The sequence below is a fragment of the Rhinatrema bivittatum genome, chromosome 4 (assembly GCF_901001135.1).
Source record: "Rhinatrema bivittatum chromosome 4, aRhiBiv1.1, whole genome shotgun sequence".
In the NCBI taxonomy this organism is placed as follows: Eukaryota; Metazoa; Chordata; class Amphibia; order Gymnophiona; family Rhinatrematidae; genus Rhinatrema; species Rhinatrema bivittatum.
The window spans coordinates 83,355,057-83,378,124 of NC_042618.1; the positions used below are offsets into that span (position 1 = coordinate 83,355,057).

General features: G+C 44.1%; 1 protein-coding gene across 3 annotated transcripts in view; it reads left to right on the forward strand.

The window, feature by feature from the left end:
* The window catches only part of NEK9 (NIMA related kinase 9), a 210,486-nt gene that overhangs the window by 30,525 nt on the left and 156,893 nt on the right, over nucleotides 1-23,068 (forward strand). The gene's annotated exons all lie outside the window — the stretch shown is intronic.

Below are 23,068 nucleotides of genomic sequence, written 5' to 3' on the forward strand. Positions count from 1 at the left end.
GTCGTCGCTCGGCAGATGTCAACAGGACACAGCAGTCTAGCTTCCGCCCATGAGACTGCCTGAGCCCATTGATCTGCTAGAAGAACTAAAACCTATCTTCTACATTACTGAAAAATGGCTGAAAGACAATGATTATGTTCTCTTAAATCAAATTGATCACCCCCAACTATGAGATCTTTTCACTTCCCCAGACACAAACGTAAAGATGGAGGTCTATTAATAATCAGTAAAAAACAAACAAACTTTAAACTTGAACCCTACAAAATAGAGATTAACCCTCCCTACGAGGTGGCAATATTAAAATCAACACAACTAAACATAGGTACGGTCTACTGCCCACCTGGAACAATCCAAAAAGACTGTTCACCCCTAATCGAAGTCTTCACCAAAGCTTTTCTATCACCTGAATCCACTCTTATAGTAGGGGACTTTAACATACATGTAGACAACATACCTAAAACTACAGCATGTGAAATATTTCTAGATACTATGGAAGCAATGGGTTGGTCACAATTTGTAACCAACCCAACGCATAAAGCAGGACACATCCTGGACCTAATATTCGCCAATCACAATAACTTCATAATCAGTTCATCTCATAACATTCTACCCTTGTCCAATCACCAACTAATAAAGGCAGAAATAACCCTTATCAACACACAGCAAATAATATATATTAATCATTCACATATAGAAAAAAGAACCAAAAATATTTGAAGAAACCATTAAAAATAAAATAACTGATTTTAAGCATGATAATGCATCCTCAGCTTTTGACTCCTGGGATAAAATCATAAATGAAATAGCAGATAACCTTTGCCCAATCCAGAAAAAAGTTCTAAAAAGAATTCAATACCTCTAAACATAAGAAGCCTTGGTAGAGTGAAGAGCTAAAACAGAAACAAACACTGAGAAAATCTGAAAAGCAATGGCGGAAAAGCCAATCTACAGAATCCCTAGGAAAATACAAATCACTATTAACAAAATACCGTGAACAAATCAATAAAGCAAATTAAGATTGCTATGCTAAACAGATTCATGGTGTAATAGTTAGCCCAAATTACTCTTTGAAACAGTTAAAAACTTAATCAAAGACCCATCCTCCTCCATCTTGAATAACCATGACTTCTCAAAGAACTCAAGCAATGAATAAACCACTTCTTTGTTAGATAAAATCAATAGGTTAAAAACACAATTCTCCACCTGCTTACCAACAAAGAACCTGAAGAAAAATACGGGAAAGAAAAATGGAACACATTTGACACAGTATCTAAACTTGAAATTAATCAAATCATTACAAAAAAATTAAACCTGCTATCCACCCATTGGATCCAATCCTTGCAAGTTCCCTGAAAACAGTACATAGTGTAATCACTCCAACAATCACAACCATGATCAACTACTTGCTATCAGAAGGATTGGTCCCTGACAGAGCAAAACAAGCTGTGATCAAACTAATCCTGAAATATAAAACTGGCAGAATTGATGATTGGGACAAGTACCGACCAATTTCCAACCTGCTTTTCATTGCTAAAGTCCTAGAAAAAGCAGTTTTATCAAAATTTGAAAGCTACCTAGAAGACAATAACGTTCTATGCCCAAACCAATTTGGATTCAGAAAAGATCGTTCAACAGAAACCCTACTCATTTCATTATTCGAACCTGAATTACAGGGGTTTGACAAAGATGAATCCTATATCCTGGTATTAATTGATCTAACAACTGCTTTCGACACTGTAGACCATATCCTGCTATGCTAGCTGTTGAGAAAAATTGGAATAGACGGAAATGTGATCGAATGGTTCTCTTCCTTCCTAGCAGATAGGTTATTCCAAGTAAAACTGGACAATCTCATATTTGACACTTTCCCAATTGATACAAGTGTCCTCCAGAGTTCAGCACTCTTGTCTACACTATTCAACAAATATTTGCTGCCTGTACATTACTAGTGGATCTCGGAATTAGGGATGTGCAGAAGGAAAAAATTTGTTTTGATTCTTATTCGTTTCGCCAGGACCCAAATTCGTTGCATTCATTTTCGTGGGAAAAATCCCAATTCGTTTGATTCATTTTCCCATTAAAGTCAATGGGGAAGTATTTGCAGCCTATTTTTGGCTGCAGAATTGGGGTTTTCTTATCAATTCTGATGAAACTTCTGGGGAGCAATCATCAGAACAAGAAAAGAGCTCCAAGGTACTTAGACTGTGGCAAAGTGGCACCAAAGTGGCATGAATAGCCTAAAGCACTTTAAAGGGGCAAAGGGGTACCAGGAGTGGCAAGAAGAGTGCTTTAATAGAGGTGCAAAGCAGCAACGAGAGTGTCAAAAACACACCACAGCTTCAAAAGAGAGCACCGATAACATGCATGAATCCTCGAAGGCAGCATGACAGGCAAAGTGGCAAGACAAGTGGCATCAACATCCTACAGCACAATGAAGGGGGAACACAGCAAGCAGAAAGACTAGCACCAACACACTGAGGAACCATGAGAGTGGCAAGAACACCACAAGGAGTTGTGAGTCATCTTGGGGATGGCAGCAAGGCAGAGTGGCAGAAAGTTGATAGGGGCAAGACAGGCTGGCAGAGCGGAGGTAGTCAGGGTCCCTGTGGTTTTGATAGGGGCTAGACAGGCTGGCAGAACTGAGGTAGTCAGGTTGCTGTGGTGTTGATAGGAGAAAGACAAGGAGGCACGACAAGACGAGGCTCAGCAAGCAGCGTGACTGTCATCAGGGGCGTACTGTCCACCTGACCCGTCTTGAAACACAGACCAAGGAGTCTAACACGCGTGCTAGGACCTGAAACATGAACTATGCCTGGGTGGGGTGGGGTGGGTTGGAGCGTTGCTGCTGTGCACAGGGCCGGTGCAAGGGTATTAGGCACCCTAGGCAAACCTTACAGCCTGGCTCCCTACCCCTACCTCCCCATACACAATTTTAAATTATACATTTAACACATTTTACATGAAAAGTGACATTATTTATTTTATTTATTTATTTAGTATTTTTATATACCGACATTCTCGATACAAATATCAAATCAGGTCGGTTTCCATATAACAAAACTGTCGCGGTTAAGGCGTTACATTAAACAGAGTTTCTGAACATAAGAACATAAATTAAATATTAAATAGACTACAATAATTCTTCAAAGGAACGAGAATAAATGTAGGGAGTAGCTAAGAAAAGAGGGTAGGCTAAATTGGGATATACAGGTAACAGAAAACAGTGTTGATGGGCATAAACATGAGTAATGCATGAGCAAAAGAATTAATGCATTAGTAAAGGAGTCTTTCAAAACAAGTGGGCTGTCCAGAAGAGGCGAATCGGGCTTTGAGGGGAAATGGGCGATCGTGGAACTTATAGTGGACTATTTTGCTCTTTGACCGGTGTCGGAGTGTTCCTGCGATTCTGGAAAGGCTTGCCGGAAGAGCCACGTTTTTAGGTTTTTCTTAAAAGTTAGATGACAAGTCTCTTGGCGTAGATCCGACGGTAATGAGTTCCAGAGGGTGGGCCCGGCTGTGGAGAGTGCTTGTTTTGTTAGTGAAGTTTTGATCGGGGGAGCATATAAGGAACCTTTGTAATTGTATCTGATAGGTCTTTGTGATGTGTGAGGGCGGAGTTGCGAGTTTAGATTTAGGTGGGCGATGCCCATGATATCCTTGTGGATCATTGATAATGTCTTGAAGGAAATTCTGGCTTTAATAGGAAGCCAGTGCAGGCTGTGAAGAATTGGTGTGATGTGGGCTCTTTTATTTGTGTTGGTGAGTAACCTCGCCGCAGCGTTCTGCACCATCTGTAGGGGTTTTGTAGATAAGACCGGAAGACCTAGCAGTAGAGAGTTGCAGTAGTCTAACTTAGACAGAATTATAGACTGGACTACTAGACGGAAGTCACTGAAGTGGAGGAGTGGTTTCAGATTTTTTAGCACTTGGAGTTTGAAATAACCACATTCTGAGGTAAAATTAATATATATGTTATTGTGATAATTTCATGCACTGTTGTGATGCCAACAAGAAAACTTTGCATCTTGGAATTCATATGGCATCATACCTATTGTGATATATTTTGGCATGGTCCTCCCGTATCAACACAGTACTATCTGCCAACACTCATAGGTAGGGTTGTTATTCTTTGTATAAGAATACCACAAATATTACACCAGAATCTAAAATATCAATACCCTCCTATCAGGAAAACAGAACAGGCCAAGCTACTACAGATCCCTACAGAGAAACCACATGCTAAAAGAATGCTTCCTCTCAGTCTTTGCATGCAGAACACAAACCCTCACCAAATACAGAATAAAGCCACATAAAGTATAAATAGAAATGTGCAGACAAAAACTGAACTGTAAAACGCATCACGCCAGACTCTATACAGTGTAACAATGGAAAAACAAAAATTTCTCCATTCCTCGTGAAACAAATCAATAAAATCAAGATATATAAATCATTAATCATAATTGTAAAATCATACAAATAAAATAATTTCAAAACAGCTGATGAATAGAATACCCAATAATTAGACTCATGCAAATTTTGAAAGCTTTACCAAATACTAATAAAATATTTCAAACAGCAGACACATCGCATATTACCCAATAATTAAAATGGTAGTCAATTAAGAAAAATGAACTTAAAAAGCCACTTTTACTTATCCTCTCCAGCAGTTCTCCTACTCCTTTCCCTTGCAGGCCACACCAGAAGCAGCAGTAGCTGCTGAAGCTGTCCTCATGGTCCTCTTCCTTAGGGATCACAACCAGTCTCTTCTGTCTCTCTCACACACACCCCCCCTCAGGACCAGTTTCTGGCAGCGGCCATCTTCATTTCTTCGGCCTAGTCTCGGACTGCGCCGGTCTTCATTTCTGCAGTGGCTGACGGCGGCCATCTTCTTTTCTTCCACCTAGTCTTGGGCTGCGCCGATCTTGTTTTCTTCAGCCCCACCAACCTGCTCTCCGTTGGCGGCTGACTGCGCCGGTCTTCATTTCTCCGGCGGTGGCTGGCAGCGGCCATCTTCTTTTCTTCAGCCCCGCCAGCCTGGTCTCTTCATTTCTTTGGCCCGGCGCCCTCAATGGCCTGGAGCAGAGGAGGCCATGTGATCCACTAGTCTGGCCCACTGGGGGAAGCCCGCTCCCCTGATAGGCCAATCCGCCCCTACTTTATCACATGGCCTTCTATTTCTCAAACACCTCGGCGCGAACCAAAAGAATGGAAACATAGGATAATTTGCATTCATGGGGGATCACGATACGTTTCATGGACCCACGAATGCAACGAATAGGGACCTACACGTTGTGGATTGTGCATTTGTTCAAAACGAATGCACATCCCTACTAGGAATCAACTTCTTCCTATATGCAGATGCCATACAATTCTACATCCTTTCGACACATCATTTGAGAAAACTATATCAACTCTGACAATGTACATAGAGGCAATACAACAAAAACTATCGCAGTTGAAACTAACATTAAACATTGCCGTAGAGGCAAAAACTCATAATAAAAACATTTTAAAATATATCCAAAGTAAGAAACCTGTGAGGGAGTCGGTTGGACCGAGGGGTTAAAGGGGCTCTTAGGGGAAGATTTATTTATTTATTTATTTATTAACTTTTATTTACCGACATTCGTGCAGCACATCATGCCGGTTTACAATGAACTCAGGTAAGATAAGGCCATTGCAGAAAGACTAAATTAATTCTTTGGTTCTCTGTTTACTAATGAGGATGTTGGGGAGATACCAGTTCCGGAGATGGTTTTCAAGGGTGATGAGTCAGATGAATTGAAACAAATCACTGTGAACCTGGAAGATGTAATAGGCCAGATTGACAAACTAAAGAGTAGCAAATCACCTGGACCGGATGGTATGCATCCTAGGGTACTGAAGGAACTCAAAAAATTTCAAGAAATTTCTGATCTATTTGTTAAAATTTGTGACCTATCATTAAAATCATCTATTGTACCTGAAGACTGGAGGGTGGCCAATGTAACCCCAATATTTAAAAAGGGCTCCATGGGCGATCCCTTAGAGAATAGCCACTGCCATTAGCAATGGTAACATGGAATAGACTTAGCTTTTGGGTACTTGCCAGGTTCTTATGGCCTGGATTGGCCACTGTTGGAAACAGGATGCTGGGCTTGATGGACCCTTGGTCTGACCCTGTATGGCATTTTCTTATGTTCTTATGATCCGGGAAACTATAGACCAGTGAGCCTGACTTCAGTGCCAGGAAAAATAGTGAAAACTGTTCTAAAGATCAAAATCGTAGAGCATATAGAAAGACATGATTTAATGGGACACAGTCAACATGGATTTTCCCAAGGCACTGTTGCACATGTTCGTTCTAGTTGGCATAGCTGCAATGTTTCTGTTAATTGTGAACCGATGTGAGGTTACTAAACAAATGTTGGCATACAAAAACTGCAAATAAATAAATAATAAATAAAATAAGTCCTGCCTAACAAATCTGCTTCATTTTTTTTTGAAGGAGTTAATAAACATGTGGATAAAGGTGAACCGGTAGATGTAGTGTATTTGGATTTTCAGAAGGCGTTTGACAAAGTCCCTCATGAGAGGCTTCTAGGAAAAGTAAAAAGTCATGGGATAGGTGGCGATGTCCTTTCGTGGATTGCAAACTGGTTAAAAGACAGGAAACAGAGAGTAGGATTAAATGGACAATTTTACCCCTGCCTCTAACACAGGGGTAAGGGTAGGCGGTAAGTTAACAGGTTAAATGCGCGGAAAAACGGCAGGGTAAAATAGCGATAGTCGGGGCGCGCGTTACTGTATGGGAGGGAATAGCTAATTCGATCGTTTACATGTAATGTACATGCCGTGTGCGGAAGGGGTTACCCGGGGATTTAAAGAGGTGGTAAGAATCGGTTAAAGGGGATTGTGTATCGCAGGAAGGGCTAACGCGGCCGGAAAGTGAGTAGAAAGCGGGTTAGGAGCGGGGTAACCGCGGCCCCACTTTACTGTATTGACCTGACACATGGGATTTCTACCCATATAGATTCTACTGAGCATTTATTCTCTTGTATGATCTTTGTGCCCAGGAGGGTACAGAGTCCAATAGGATAAAGTGCCAAACTCCCACCAAGCTGATCCTCCCTATCATTGCGATATAATTACATAAATAAAATAAATTGCGATATAAATTGCGAAATAAATAAATAAAATAAATTTGTGCCCTGATATAGCACTGTCCCATTGGTTATCCTCCTTCCACCAGGTCTCTGAGATGCCAATTATGTCAATCTCATCATTTGCTGCTATGCACTCTAACTCTCCCATCTTACTTTTTAGACTTCTGGCATTGGCATACAGACATTTTCAAAATGCATTTTTTTTGTATTAACAACCTGCTTTTCAGTTGATAGGGATAATTAGGAATTCTTTAGCTCAGGCGATTCTTGACTTATAGGCAGATGGATTACGTTTGCTTTTATTGGAACCTCTCTATTGGGATGCCCTAACTGTGCAGTTTCATTAGTATCCTTCAAGGATACATTTCTCCGAACCATGCACTGCTGAATGATTGTCTGCTTTCCCCCTTGTTCTAGTTTAAAAGTTGTTCTATCTCCTTTTTAAAGTTAGTGCCAGCAGCCTGGTTCCACTCTGGTAAAGGTGGATCTTGTCCTTTTGGAAAAGTCTCCCCCTTTCCCAAAAGGTTCCCCTGTTCCTTAAAAAAACTGAATCCCTTTTCCCTGCACCATCGTCTCATCCATGTAATGATACTCCTCGGCTCTGCCTGCCGCTGCGGACCTGCACGTGGAACAGGGAGCATTTCAGAGAATGCTACCCTGGAGGTTCTGGATTTCAGCTTTCTACCTAAAATCCCAAATTTGGCTTCTAGAACCTTCCTCCCCCGTTTACCTAAGTCAGTGCTCACATGTACCATGCCAGCCGGCTCTTCCCCAGCACTGTCTCTAATCCTATCTAGGTGATGTGGGAGGTCTACCACCTTCACACCAGGCAGGCAAGTTACGAGGTGGTCCTCATGTCCACTAGCTACCCAGCTATCTATATTTCTAATAATCGAAACACCAACTATGATGGCCCGCCTAACCCTTCTTTCTTGGGCAATTCCCCTGGGTGACTTGTCCTCAGTGCGAGAGGACAACATCTCAGCTGGAGAGCAAGTCCTTTCCACAGGATCACTTCCTGCTACAGCAGCATGGTGCTCTCGAACCTAGAGACCTTTCTGGCACCAGGGCTGCCAGACTGCATTTGGGACTTGACTAGTTTGTCCTGAAGGTTTCATCAATGTACCTCTCTGTCTGCCTCAACTCCTCCACGTCTGCCACTCCTACCTCCAGCGATCGTACTTGTTCTCGGAGATCCAGGAGCTGTCTTCATTTTAATTTTGTTGAGTTCCTAGTGAAGTTTAGGTTACTAAGGGAATTGGAATTAGAGTACTTTAATTAGTGAATACACATAAATTTTATCTGCTAGTGTCCTACAAGGGGATTATTAAACTCTCAATAAGGGCTGGTGCAATAGTATAATTTACATAAGAGCCTGATTCATTTTTAATGAGACAGTGTCTGTTGCCTAAAATTCAAGGGTTGAGCTACAGGTGAGTGAGAGGAAAAGACAGATACTAGCATTAACTCCCTCTGGCTTGCTTATTATCTTAGACTCACCCAAACTCTAAAGAATATATCCCACTAATTCATCTCTACCCAAACTTTTTAAGTCTTAAAATTTCCCAACTCTATACTTACCAATCCTCTTCAACCATCATTAAGTTGATCTTCCCTCAAAGGATTGAGAGGTTTGAGATTTGCATGCCATTAGGCGTGTGCTTCCACTCCTCTTCTATACTAAACGGTGCAGGGCCTCTGGAAGCTGGGGCTGTGGCGTTTGAAGCTTGGATTGCTTGCTGTGACCTCTAGTGTCTGCTCCCAGAGGATGCTGGGAACAGCATGCAGATGAGCCTTCCGGTCCTTTTCTACTGCAAAGGCTGCAGGGCCTCTGGAAGCTGGGGCTGTGGCGTTTGAAGCTTGGATTGCTTGCTGTGACCTCGAGTCCTCTCCCAAGGGATGCTGGGAGCAGTATGCAGATGAGCCTTCCAGTCCTCCTCTTCTGCCAATTAAACTGCACCTATTAATAAACTTCCCTCCCACATGCTTTGATCTGTTTCTTAGTGGGATGTGTGCTACATAGGCACGGTGTGGGATATTTTTTTTTTGCAGGGTTTTCTGTTCATAGAGGGCCTGTTAACCATACAAAATTGTCCCTGTCTTCAACTAAACGGCACCAATTAATAAACTTCCCCCCCAAATGCTTATTTATCCTGTCTTGTCTGTCTGTCTCTTTTTTAAAATTCGTTATTTATTAACTTTTCAATGTTAATACAAGAATAGACTTGCAAAGGAAAGCATTGAGACTAGTTATAACAAAAATTATAAAGCAAAATGTGAACATGAATTGAGACTTTGATAAACAGTTTCTATTAAAGAAAAGGGAGGGACAAGGTCAAAAGAAGCGATTACAAAATATTTATTTATTTAGATTTTTGTTTTCTGCTTTTTGGCACTTCAAAGTGTGCATCAAAGTGGATTACATTCAGGTAGGTAAAATAGAATTAAATGCAAAGAACTGAGGAGGGTGAAACAGCATTGAAAAAACATCCAACAGAGAATTTCATATGACTTCTGCATCAATCTATGGTGCCACTGCATATGGAGTATTGTGGAACTAGAAAAGCTACAGAGGAGGGTGAAACAGCATTGAAAAAACATCCAACAGAGAATTTCATATGACTTCTGCATCAATCTATGGTGCCACTGCATATGGAGTATTGTGGAACTAGAAAAGCTACAGAGGAGGGTGAAACAGCATTGAAAAAACATCCAACAGAGAATTTCATATGACTTCTGCATCAATCTATGGTGCCACTGCATATGGAGTATTGTGGAACTAGAAAAGCTACAGAGGAGGGTGAAACAGCATTGAAAAAACATCCAACAGAGAATTTCATATGACTTCTGCATCAATCTGTGGTGCCACTGCATATGGAGTATTGTGGAACTAGAAAAGCTACAGAGGAGGGTGAAACAGCATTGAAAAAACATCCAACAGAGAATTTCATATGACTTCTGCATCAATCTATGGTGCCACTGCATATGGAGTATTGTGGAACTAGAAAAGCTACAGAGGAGGGTGACAAAAATGATAAAGGGAATGGGCATTTCCCCTATGATGAGAGGCTGTGCAGGTGAGGGCTCTTCAGCTTGGAGAAGAGATGCTGAAAGGGGACATGAGAAAAGTTTATAGCATCATGAGTGGGGTGGAACGGATAAGTAAAGGATGCCACAGAGGCATTCACGGAGCGGGATGCCAGTGGTTTGTGTTCCACCTTCACGGAGTGGAAGGTTGGAGGGCTGCCATCTCCAAAAAAACAAAAACAAAAAAAACAAAAAACAAACAAACAAAACAGAGGTGGGTAAGAGTATGGGGCAGGGGTGTGGCCGTTTATTGCGGCAGTTGCTACCCCTGATTGAGCTGGATGTTCATTGGGATGCGGATACGGCACTGCTCTCTGCATTGGTGGAGGGGTGGAAGGGAATTGGGGCCGGAGGGTGCTGGAAGCCAATAGTGACGGGGGAGGGGGAGAAAAAAAAAAGGGGGGGGGGAAGATAATTTAAAAAAAAAAAAGGATAAAGTGCGTAGCTTGCTGGGCAGACTGGATGGGCCGTTTGGTCTTCTTCTGCCGTCATTTCTATGTTATTTCTCTTAGGACAAGCAGGATGGAGGTCCTCTCACATGGGTGACATCATCAGATGGAGCCTGGCCAGGAACATTTATCCCAAAGATTCTAGAACTTTCAAGCATGCCCTACTGAGCATGTGCAGCTGCTGACATCACCCTGCTCCTTAGGCAGAGTCCTTCAGTCTCTCTTTTTTTCTGTGGAGCAATGTGGTCATGGTGTTCAGCTTTGCTCTCTCCTCACAGTTTTTGCAAGTGACTTTTTTTTCTAGAGCTGCAGCTGTTTCCTTTCCTTTACCTTATCTTATTTCTTTTCTCTTTCTTATTCTTTCCTTTTCTGCCAGCAGCATGGTGGGTCCTAGTGTCGCTGCAGCCTGCCAGAGTCTAATACTATCCCTTTTAAAATAAATACAGCACCTGCAGTTTAGTATCTGTGTCCTCTCCTTGCGCTGTCTGTTTTTGTACCTTTGTCAGGTGCTGGCAGGACTGACAGAATGCAGTCCATGGGTGATCCGTGTAGGTCGCTGAGCCTGGGGACTCGCCTGAGTTCTACCTGGGCAGGAGTTTCATATCATTTCACTGATTGATCAGCATCAATAGAGGTTCGGACAGTGAAGAGATCAAGGACCACACTGTTCCTGTGAGGGGGGGAGCTCATCATCCCCACATTCAAAGGAACTAGTCTCCACGGGCAGGAATCCTGGAAGACAGCTTCCCCTCCTTCTTGCCTTTGATAGTGGTGCAGTCTCCTTGTGAGAGAGGGTGAGCAGGAGCCTGGGCAAGTGGTATTGCTACTGCACCTTCAGGGCTGTGCCCAGTAACAGTTGCCTGTGCCAGTGCATCAATAGTCTAATGCTTCGATGTCAGGACTGTGTTGGGGGCCAAGTCTGCTATTGAGTGCCATGGTCACCCTTGATGCTGTCGAGGTGCCGGGGCACTCCCATTGCCATAAGGGCCACGTAGGCACCATCAAGTGCCATGCAAGCTTCGAGCACACTGGCTGGGCCTTCTGTGCTATAGGTGTCGGCAGGCACTGTAGAGTCTCGATGCACTCGAGGAACGGCTACAAACTTAGCGTCATTGAGCGCCTTGGGCCTTGATGCGGTGGAGTAGCGGCACTGACCTGTAGTGTTGTGGTCTGGACTGTGTCGGGGACCAGGACTGTCATCGAGTGCTGTCAGCGCCCTCAATCCCATCGAGGTGTGTGTGTGACTGCCCTCTGCCATAGAGGTGTGGGCCACCAGTGCCATTTGTTGCTGCTCTTGATGATGTCAAGCACTATCGAGGCACTGGGATCGCCATTGAGTGCCCTGGCCGCCCTTGAGGCCATTGACTGCTGGAGCTCCTGACAGCCCTCAAAGAGCCACTGAAGCCCGTTGGCAGTTAGAGTTTCGAGCCTTGGACAGCCTTAGTGCTGTTGAGCGTCAGGTTGCCATTGACCCAAGGCACTCTGGAGCGCCAAGGCATCTGAGTGCAGTGGTCCAGTGCCCTCGAGGCTTCTTTGCAGTGTTCAGACGGGGCACTAAGGAGCATTGTGCTTTCCCATCACTTGCCTGGGGTTATCGGGCACCATGGATGCCGATGCTGTTGGGGGCCCTGACCCACTGGGATAGGGGGGCATTAGAGGCCCTGCCTGGCTTTGTGCACCATCAATGTTAATGAGCACTATCGTTGCTATCAAGGCTTTCATCAGCCATGGGCAGTACTGGGACTCCAACGAGCTCATAGTATTGACAATCTTGGACGTATAGGTGAGCTGAGGGGAACAGTTGATAGCGCCAGCAGTCATCGGTTCCTTTGGGCACAAATGAGGCATAGCAAGCCCATGTTGGGGCCGCAGAGCCTCTGCCTGCAGGTGCCCTGGCATCCTTGGTACTACTGGTCCATCAACCCTTTGGGCACTTGGGTCTTTTGGTACTGCCAAGTTGTTGATGTCCGTGGGCGCCTGGGGTGCCAGAGATGGCACAATATACCATGGAACAGGGTCAAGTCATGGTCAAACGCCGTTGAAGCCCTGGGTGCAGCATCATTTGGTGCCATTGTTTCGATTCATTGTTGGTGAGCACGAGAGTGCTATGGGCCCCATGGGTACCATCACTGAGGCAGTCTGATATCTTCGGATACCTCAGAGCACCACGGGCACCATTGGTTGCCATGGCCTTCACTTCTGCTGTCCATGAGTGAATTGCAGTATTCCATTCCTGATGCCATTTCAAGTTTGTGTTCAGCCTCTTGGAGCCATAACCAGAGCCCCAGTGGTACTGGGGAAGCTGTAATCACACTGTTCCTATTCACTCCATTGGGAGATAGTGCAACAGTGGAGCGCAGCATGCGTGATCGGGTATGGCAGGGGTCGTACTCCATCAAGCGCCTCAGGAATTTACCCACAAGCAAGGCAAGTGGGTTCGTAGGTGTGTCTCCATCCATAGGATGGGATACCCCTGTATGAGTACTGGTCAGCGTACTTTTACAGCGGAGGGCACTATTCTTCCAGTTGCCCTCTACTGTATGGGGGGCTCTGTGTGTGTTTCTCTCATGGCAAGCACAATGGGTTATATGCAGCAGCCACAGGGCTGACCTTAGACCGCTTCTGGGCGAACCCGTATGGGAGTGGATATCAGGAGGGTAGTGTTTGGAGTCTTCCCCTTCCTCAGAAGAGGACTATGTCCTTTGACTCCTTCCGTGTTAGAAATCCCCTTTGTGGGGAAGCCGCTGGAGCTATGTCCTTTGCAGGTTTATCGCCAAACTGGCGCCTCAATTCTTTTGAATCAGTGCATCTCCTTGTAGGCCAAGACCGGGAGACAGCAGAGGCAGTCATTGGACCATTTTTGCTGGGGTCCCTCAGTTGATTTCCGTGCCGGCCTATCCCATCTGAGGGTAGCTGCAAGTGGCAGATTTGTTTGCTTCTGAACCTCAGCGATCAGTGACTATAACCTAACTCACCTGGAGAGTTGGAAGGTTTTTGGGATCGGGAAGCCCGATTCCCATTGCTTTCCTGGCACTTCAGGAAGGGGCGATAAAACTGGGTTTCCAGGGTGACCCTTATAGTTTCCTCTGGATGCTGAGTTGTCCACCCCTACAGTGGGTGGCTCTCATTCTCCATTTCCAGGAGAAGGGCTGTCATTCCTTCTGGTTGGGTGGTATCGCTCTTTTTAGGTCATCCTAAGGCACAGTAGGTCTATTTTTTGAGGAAGCCATTCCAGATTCCGTCTCCCCCTTGTACTAGGAGTTTCTTCTTCCGGGTAGCTCCCTGGGGAAGATTAGGGGTTTCTCCCGTCCAGGAGTCATCTTTAATACCTGCTGAGCTCAATGGGTGTTTTTCATGGAGGACCACTAATGCCAGTTATTCTCGCCTACAAGACCCTACCACAATTATGCCTTTCATCCTCTCACTATATCCATAGCTGAGTGAGTTAGGAGACGGACCATGCAACAGAGGCGTTACTCTTTGGTTGTGGTAGCTTGCAAAATATACTTCCCCAGTTTAGGGATTACCTTGTCTGCAGACAGAAGAGTCCGGGTTCATGTAATGATTGTTCCATTTGGGGGAAGTATATGTAATCATGGCTGAGATATTAATACCTAAGGCAGGGTGGTGGGCATTCTGTTCCAAGATCCCTTAGGGTCTCCAGGCTAATGAAGAAATCCTGTTCCACAGGAGTTTGCACTTGTGGCACCCCAGTTCCTCTTTCTTGGTGGAGTGTTTCTGGATTTCTTCCCTGGGGGATTCACTCTCAGTTTCAGCTGTTCTAAGCAGGCTGGGTTATTTGCTTTGGGTTGACTTGTTTTTACCCCTGCAGTCCAGTGGTCTGCCTCCTTGTGTTCACTCCTTCCAACTTCCAGTTGGAATGTTGAGGGGAAAGGAATAAAAGCTAGGACATTTGTGGTATATCTTAGTGAATACCAATTTTTTCACCAAGTTCTGGCTAGAACTGCCTTTAGCTTTTCTCACTTCACTGGGTGCTCCAAAGTGCCTTCCTGCTCACCTGAACTATCCTTTAGATAGAATGGATAGCCCAGGCCTTGACAGGGTACAGTATGGGTGAGCTTCAGGCCTAACTTATCTCCTGCTCGAGAGGGTTTGGTCTAGCAATCTCATTCAGGGATTGCCTTTCATCCCTGGAAACTCTTGATGCTGTCCTGTGTGGTCAGCTATGTCTGCTACTTTAGCAATTAGGGTCTGTCACCGACCCTGCCATTGTTGCTGATTATTCTTCCAAGCTTTACTTGGGATTTCCTGTCCATTGTGCCTATTAGCCAAACAAAGGGTACAGTTCTCCAGATGCATTCTGTCCTTCAGTTGCCAGTGGACTGTAATTTCTTTCTGGGGAACTTTCAGAGTCCAGTTGTTTTTTCGGATGTCTTGTAACACCAAAGGAAACTAAATGCAGTCTTCATCCAAGAGTTCTTCTCTTGTTTGCATCTCTAGAATTTTTCCTGTATCCAGGAAGTTGTGGACCTACTGTCGTCAGGGTTTACTGATACAAAACCCTGCTTATAATGTTTCTTGCTGGCATTCGCATCACTCTCCTGCCTTAGGCGCCTCTGCTATGCATTGGGGTTTTGTGTCTCAGTCTTTTCTATGGTTTTCTCTTTGTAATACCAAATTCCTTTCTCGCCTAGACTCCTTGGTGGGTCGACTACCTCAGGCAAAAGGGAGAGAAGTTGTGCTTTCAGCACTGTATGATTTCCTGTTTTGTCCTACTCGGGCAGCCTCGAGCTTGGGAATCACCCATGGGTGAGGACTGCCATCCTGCTTGTCCTCGAAGAAAGCAGAGTTGCTTACCTGTAACGGGTATTCTCTGAGGACAGTAGGATGTTAGTCCCCACAAAACCCACCCGCCTCCGCTGGGAGTTGGTTTCTTCAGGTATAAGCTTTATCTTGGGGCAAGGAGATAACTACAGATTCAAACATGCTCAGAGGGCATGTTTGAAGGTTTTACAATGTTTGAGATCAAATGTCCAGGCTGGGCTCCATCTGATGATGTCACCCAGGTGTGAGGACTATCATCCTGCTGTCATCAGAGAACATCTGTTACAGGTAAGCAACGCTTCTTTTTTGAGAAGATCCATAGGAGAAATTAAATTATACACTGGGAAATTCTGGACTGTTAGGTTTAAATAATGGAGAGAATTTTCAGTATTCTCTAATTTCTTAGACTGAATCATCTCAGACTCAATTCAATTTGTCTGAACATTTTGACATGCAATAATCTGGTTCCCCAGATCTGTTATCTTTTCCCCTTATGAAATAAGTAATATTTCAGAACTTGAATATGGTTGTGAATAGCCACAGTAGAACCAACCAACAAGGAAATTAGATTTTTCCAAAATCATCAAGGCAGACCAAACCAAGTCCAACATTACTAGCGAAGGTTTATTCTAACTGAGATAGAAAATAGATTTTCCCAAACCTTGACTGTTGGGAGGTGATGAAACTTCCAGCCTCCTCAGCACTCTACAACGGTGTCGAGGCCTGTACCCAGGGTCTCGCCGCAAACTCTGGAGCTACAAACTCTTCTGCAGTTACCACAGGTCCATTTGCATCCTCTGGCGGTCTTGCGATAATAGTAGGAGAAGCCTCACCAGAACCACAGATCCAGGGTACTGTAACGATCCACACCATGGCAAGGAAATTCCCATTGATGGTTCGTGAGTGGTGGAGGTGGATTGATCAGCACGCTGGGGCTCAGCATGGTATCATTGTCCGCAGGGGGAAACACTTGTCAACGGCATCCCCCACCAAGGAACCAGTCACAAGCAAAGGAACCAATGTTTGCTGACAATTGTTTGCTGGGAAGGGTCAAGTTGGGGAGCAGCTGGGGATAACTCAGTTTTTGCCTTCCTTTAAGTATGAGGTATAGTAGAAAGTGGGAAAAAAATGGAAAAATGAGCTTCAAAACACACGTCTTGCTACTTGGATGCCATCTTGCCCCTGTCTTGCTTTCTTGACTAGACTGTAAGATTCTTGAATCAGGAACTCTCTCTTTTATGTGTATCTGTACAGCAACCATCTTGTAGCACAATATAAATGTTTAATAGTAGTAATATTGACATTTTAGGACCTTATAATATTTGCATATTTTCATAGGGAGGGTTGTTGCTGTTTGAGTGCTGGCAGTTACTGCTGTTTTGTTATGACAGGTTTGCAACATACATTAGGTTCTAAGAGACTTTTTTTGCAGGGTCTTGTGTTTATGAAATTCTCAGTAGTTGAAAGAGTTGGTTTTACTGAGGTGACAACAGAATTTGAATTTTTTTAATATGGTGAGTATTTACGAGAAGCTTAAAAAGTAGGTGGAGGACCAAACCATCAATGTCCAAACTTATAACTGATTTTATTGAGTGACAAGGATGTATCACAAGATAACACATACAAAGGACCGTATTTTGATTAACCTTGTCGGGAAGGACCTCAATCACTGTTAAAGAATAAAATAAATTTGAAACATAAGGACACCGAAGGCACAAGTAAGACACAACCAGTGCAAACAAAATAATGCTTAAAACAGCAGAGAACCTGCCAAGAATCAGATACTTGACAGTACACACTTGAATGGTACATCAAGCGGAACTTCTGGTAGTACACAACTCAATCGTAAGTGAACGTAAAAGCATGCCAAAGCAAGGGGCCATGTGAGTAAGGCTGTCAAGCAAAAAGTAAATACATAAACACAGGTTACTAAAGTGCTGTAAACATAAACCAATGTGGAGGTCATGTGAGTAAATAAACCAAGATTACTATAATATCCTTATTTTCAACACATTAAAGCACAGCAATGGGGGCCTCTCTGTGTCCTGCTTCAAGGCTAATTTTCTTTACACATCTCACTTTTGGCCACTTGGTGTAACATGGCTACGTTATATGGATGACGTGTTCCTGGTCTGAAAAGGAACTGATCCAGTTTTACGTATTCATTGACCAGTTAAATTCATGCAACACCCATCTTCATTTTCATTGGTAGCCCACTCCTCTCGGATTTCATTTTTGGATATTTCCATTCACAAATATAATGGGTCTTTCTCTACCACCATTTTTAGAAAGCCTACAGCTAAAAACATGCTCTTATCTTATGTGAGCTGCTGCCTGTGCTCCCTTCAGACAGTATCCCCATACAACAATTCTACCTGTGTCGTCTCTGCTTGACACGGAATGAATTTTTAATCCAGGCCCACAATATGTTTAATAATTTTTTGAAATGTGGCTATTCCCCTTAAGATCATTAAATTAATTTTTTTTAAACTTTACAAATGTTTTGGTGTACAGGAATAGTTTGTACAATATCATGAAAACCATCCACACCTATAATGACCATGACTAGGGTATTAAGTGCAAACAGACTTACACAGACACATGCTATGCATCTAGATCGAATATAAATTAACTATTAAGACGTTACAATTGCATAATATTGGTAATAGCTCTATGCTTAAATTTTGTTTTTAAGGGCTTATCACAGCCTTTCATCATTGGCAATATCGCGTCCCTGTGTTCTCCAGTGTGCTATGCACGGGTTGCATTTCCAAAAAGTGGCAATGGTGAACGGGGCCGCTAACAGCAAGTGACCGACAAGACATCAGTACTTACGAGGGATCAGAGATTTATCCCATTGGCCCAGCAAGCCTGTCAAAGGTGCTGTCTGTATTGGAAAGCTCAGAATATCAACATTCTCTTGAGTAACACAAATCCAGAATTCCCTTATCCCTTGACAGTACCACCACACATGTATACATGTGCCGGTCTCACAGCAACCTCTCCAGTACATAAAGTCAGCACCTGGAGAAAACTTAAGAGTAAAATACTGCTGTGTGATATGTCCTGTGCAGTAACCGATTGAAGCACGACAAGTGCAGAAAGTCTTATGTTGGTCAAGTAATATTTTATTATATTGGCAACTCCAATTGCATATACACACTCTTTAAGCAAGTCCCCCAACACGGACCCCGTGTTTCGCCAGTCCGGCTGCGTTGGGAGGGACAAATTTAATGCCACCAATCTGTAACAACAAAATATTAATATAACGAACAAAGGGGCAGCCGTAGCTTAAACCAAACATACCATTTTTAAACCTACTGGTGTTCCAGATAATGTCAGTTCATAGGGAGCGCTCAGGAACTCTAATGCAGAAGGGATTTAAACACTCACATGTTTTGGCTCCAAAGGCTGCGCCAATCAAAGGAACAGCTTAAACAACCAATCAAAGCATGACACATACAAGAGATCAATAATCCGGTTCCGCCATTCAGATGAAGTGACTCCATTCAAGTTCCAGATTAAGTCCTTTAGGAGCCACAGTCTCCAAATTATAAATCCATCTCTGCTCTTTTTTAAACAATATTTCCGAGTATTTCCCGCAGTAACTGGACCATTACCTCAATCCGTCTCTGACATAAGGAACTACAGGGAGAAGATTACCAGATGCCTTTCCAGTTAGAAGAATCTAAAGCAGTGCCCAAGTCTGCATTCCACTTGTCAATCAAATCCAATGAAATCTCAGTCCCAAATTTACTGAACAGAATTCCCCAATAGAGGGCCGTAATCCCTTTAGTGAAGAAGTCAAGATCACTGAAACAATTCTCCCAACTCTCAAGAGGGCATGGGGGAGTTGAGCGATCCATAATATTCGCCAGCGCTTGCCTTAATTGTAGGTAATTAGCATGGGTATTTACAGGCAAGTCAAACTTCTCTCTAAGGACTCAAAAGTATGAAAAACCTCATCCCAAAGAAGGGCTGTTCTCCACTCCCAAAACGCCATAGAAAAAGTGTGGCCAGCTAAAGGAGAGAGAATCTCTTTGTCCAAAAATCAAGTAATAGAACAACTGGTGCCACACTTGAAGCGTATGAACCAGTATGGGATTATTTCTGGTCGCTCTCTGTCACAACGGGGAGGAGGGAGAGAGATCAGCTTCATCAATTTGCCAGATCAGCTTCATCAATTTGCCAACACTCCAAATGCAATCAGGATGCGTTTAGATGACCAAACCAAAATTTTAAGAAGGCAAGGTGGGTGGCCTAGTAATAAACCTGAATATTGGGAAGCGCCATCCCGCCTTGCCATTTGGCACCCACAGCCAAAAACCAGGTAAACATTCAGCAAAAGAAACAAATCAAATTTTCCCATATAGGCAAGAAACAAAAACCAGATACATAGCCGTATCAACTACAAATACCGAAGAACTGGTGTAGGAGAATGCAACTTTATGGCGATGAAACCTGGAGCTTCCATTCAAGTAGTGTCGACATGACATCGCAAGGCTCCAGTCTTCAAACCTGGTGACAAGGTCTGGCTTTCAACAAAACATTTAAGACTCAAACTTCCTTCAGCTCGATTCGCTCCTCGCTTCGTTGGACCATTTCCCATTCTCAGACGACTGGGCAACCTCACCTACAGTCTGAAGCTACTAGCTACTTTAAAGATCCACAATGCATTCCATGTCTCACTATCGAAACCAGTAATACTCAGTGAATTTTCCAACAAGATACCCGACTCTACTCCAGTAGATGCAGAAGAAGACATCAAATACAAAGTTGTCATAGTTCGCGATGTAAGAAAACAGGCAGAGTATGGGAATACCTCCTGTCATGGGATTGTTATGGCCCAGAAGACAACACTTGGACTCCAGTGACCAATATCTTGGATAAGAGGATGCTACAGGATTTCCATCATCTACATCCGCAGAAACCTAGACCTGGTAGGTCGTTGCGTGGGCGCCCTTTGAAGGGGGTACTGTTGTGTCCGTCGGTCTTCGGGTTCACCCTGCTTGTTGCACCCCTATCTTGGCTCCTCCCGCTTACCTGGGCAAGATGGCTACTGCAGCGTCGTCAAGCTGACTTCTATGGCGTCCCCAGAACGGCTATGGTGCAGCCGTACGCCATTGCTCCTCCCAGGTACCTGCTAGGGTGCACGCGCGCAACCCATGTCTAAGTACGCCCAGCGGCGCAAACCTCAAAGGCGTTCCCTCATCTGACTTCACGCCAACCCGGGTATATCTACTTCTCAAGATTGCTAGCTCATTGAGTTGGCAAAGGCTCAAACTGTTCCTGTCTGCGCTACTCTACCGCTTCTCTGCTGTCTGCAGGAAGCTTTCCTTCTGCCCTTCAGGGTTTTTCTACTAACTTGGGTACCCGCTCCACGGGGGCCCTCTGTTCTACTTTCAGGTGCCATTCAGGGAACAGGTACTCGCTTCTCGAGGGCCTGCTCTCCCTGCCTCAGTGCCTGTACCTACGACAACTATCTGGTGGAATCGCATCCATAACAGCTAACACCAAGTGAGTACTCTAATATCTCATCTGTCTCATCCACAGTAACTCCTTGCTGCGGAACCTCCTGACGTGATCTAGGAGAGAAGGGCTCCCTCTGCCGAGGTCCCTGAGACTACAACTCACCACTGCCACCTGGTGGCTACTTCAAGCTGTATAATAAAAGAGTTCAATTCCAGTGTTTTGTGTATAAGAGTCTAGCTCAGTGCTGTGACTCCTCATGGGGCTCCTCCCCGTGGGCGTGGTCATTTCCACAGCACCCAAGGATCCACTGAAACACACGTAATAACAACAATAAGAGGTATACCCGGAGGATTGACCCAATCCAAGATTTCCCTTTTTGCCGACGATGTCATGCTTACCCTCACGGAACCAAAGTTATTCTTGCAAGGGGTAATGGAGGAACTGAGAAGATTCTCTTTGGTTTCTGGTATGAAGGTAAATTTTGACAAGTCAGAGCTACTTAATCTAACTTTACCACCCAAGGAGGTAAAGGAAATCCGACAACTCTTCCCATTTAGGTGGGCCACCTCATCTCTTAAGTATTTGGGGGTTCGGCTAGGGCCCCACACGAACCAATTATTTGACTTAAATTGCAGACCACTACTGGCTTCCATTCAAGAAAATTTGAGAAAATGGATGAGGCATACTTATTCATGGCTGGGGAGACTGGCAATAATTAAAATGAATGTTCTTCCTTGATTTCTATACTTTTTCACTACCATCCCCATTAGCATTCCCACCTCTATTCTCAAAAAATGGCAGCAAATTATCTGTGGATCCATTTGGTGCAAAAGGCCACCCCGAGTTGCAAGGGCCATTTTATTCCAGCCTAATATTAGGGGAGGTCTACAACTACCTAACTTAACGTGGTATTATTGTCACCGCACACATGATATTCCTCAATGGATACGACTAGAACAAGATTTATTAGGTACGTTCCCAATCTCAGCTATGCCATGGCAGCCCCGTTTAACATGGGGTGCTCTCAAACACTTTCCATATGCGCTGCGCACTACTCTTCAGGGTTGGCACAGGTGGAAGTCTGTATTGGTGGGGCCTGAGAACCATTCCTTGATGTCTCATTTATTTACTAATTCTGTAATACTGGTGTCTGACTGCTCCACTGCCACCAAGCGTGGCTTGCAGCTGGAATTAAGAACATAAGAACATAAGAAATTGCCATGCTGGGTCAGACCAAGGGTCCATCAAGCCCAGCATCCTGTTTCCAACAGAGGCCAAACCAGGCCACAAGAACCTGGCAATTACCCAAACACCTAGAAGATCCCATGCTACTGATGCAATTAATACTCCAACATAAACATATAAGGGAATAATTGCTTGGTGGTAATCTTGTACGGAGGTGATTCTGTGAGGGTAACCGATTTGCAGTTATCCTCTCATGGACCTCCGTCTATTATTCTTTTATTAAATTTACCAACATCTTTTTTTATTTCTTGGAATTTTCAATTTTTCAATTTTTTCTAAAAGTCCCTTCTCCCCTGCTGCTTTTCCGCCCCACTGGTGTTTTATTTCATACTTATCGGGACGTCACCTCTGTAATGTCACATGGGTACGGAGCTGCTTGTCCGACACGGGCCATGTTTCGGCATGGGGTGCCTGCTTCAGGGACTATGGGAGAATGAGCTGTGTCCAAAACTGGGTTCACAGCGTATGAAAAAGTTATCTTAAATAACGAAAGCCTTTATTACACATTTAATGGCAATACTTAGCCTAAGACCCACCTTGCCTTTAAAAACTTACTGTCGTGCTGCTTTTCTTTGTCGTACGTGGGACGCCTGTAGTGCTTGTCTGGGCGTCGGCTCAGTCCTAACTGTTCATATAGACCTGCCTAGGGAGTCTACCTCCCACTCTTGGTCAGACCGAGGCTATCTCAGATGTGGGTAATTGAACTAATGCTTTGAATTTTCGCGGTAGCGGACCTGACGGAGGACTGCTTAAATTCGTCTATAGGGGGCACAAGTTACTTAACAGGTCAGCCACACGCTGACCTGTGCAGCAGCAACCATAGAGACACCGGCACTATGGCAGATGACTACAGGCTTTTTATAGCCACAAAAGCATTAAAAATCT